Here is a 1,088-nt window from a genome sequence, read left to right as displayed (position 1 = left end):
AGAGCTGGCTTTGTGAAGTTGTTCACTTGTTTTTAGGTTTCACAAGTTGTAGGTGAAGGGACTCAGGCTGGGTTGCTGAAGTTTGAGGCTGAGAGGCAGGGACCCTTGGTGCTTTAGGCTCCTGTGCTGTGGGGTGATCTGGTGTAGTTGCAGGAATTGGCTTCAGATTTTAAGTGCAGACCAGCTGGGAAAGGAGAGGCATAAAGGTGAACTTCAGCTGGGGTTTATCTGTGTCTGGACAACTGTGAATATTTTGCTGGGGTACACTGGAGATAGGAGACTACTGAAGACTTTTGCACTTGGATTTTGTTTTTAAAACTTACTTTTTCCTTTAAAGAACAGTAGAAGCAGACTGTCCACTCCAAAATGTCTTTTCTCTGAACACAAAGAACAAACAAATGTATCTTTTATGATGGTGGAAAAATGTTAATGCAAATAAACTTCACAATATTAGATTTTCACAATGTGCCATGTATTTATTTATTGGGTTTGAGACATGGTCATGCTGTAAATTTCAAGCTGCCCTTAAACTTAAGCATGTAGCCCTGCGGGCCTTGAAGTGGCAGCCACCCTCCTGCCTCAGCCACCCTCCTGCCTCAGCCTCCCCAGTGTTGGGATTACAGGCGTGCACCTCCATGCCTGGCAAAATGTACCTTTCAATCCAGTTAATGAAGATTTTTATCTTTTAAAAGAACACATGACAATATCATGTATTTTTATAATCACGAAAATGGAAGATTTTGTAATTGGGTATATAAAGTTCTGACTCAAGATACTTATTTGACAACAGCCACATAGAATTTCCCAGTGCTTTTGCCACATGCGCTCTGAAGGTGGGTTTCTGGTCTAAGAAGTGATTCTCTGGGCTGGGGAGTTAGCTTGGTGCCACCGCCTGCCTGCCTTGCAAGTGGAAGGTCCCAAGTTCGATCACTGGTCCCAAAAAGAAAACTACAAGTAGATCTCTGATGAGTCAGGACTCCACGTGAGGGGCGTGTGGGCAGCAGCCCGGCTCCTGAGTTGGCACAGGACATATGGCCAGGAGTCTGAGGCCAGGGACGAGCTGCTGTGTTCTGGCTCAGAACTAAGGG

This window comes from Fukomys damarensis, unplaced genomic scaffold (assembly GCF_012274545.1).
Source record: "Fukomys damarensis isolate Sample0158 unplaced genomic scaffold, DMR_v1.0_HiC HiC_scaffold_33, whole genome shotgun sequence".
Taxonomy (NCBI): Eukaryota; Metazoa; Chordata; class Mammalia; order Rodentia; family Bathyergidae; genus Fukomys; species Fukomys damarensis.
Note: the sequence above shows the minus strand (reverse complement) of the source record.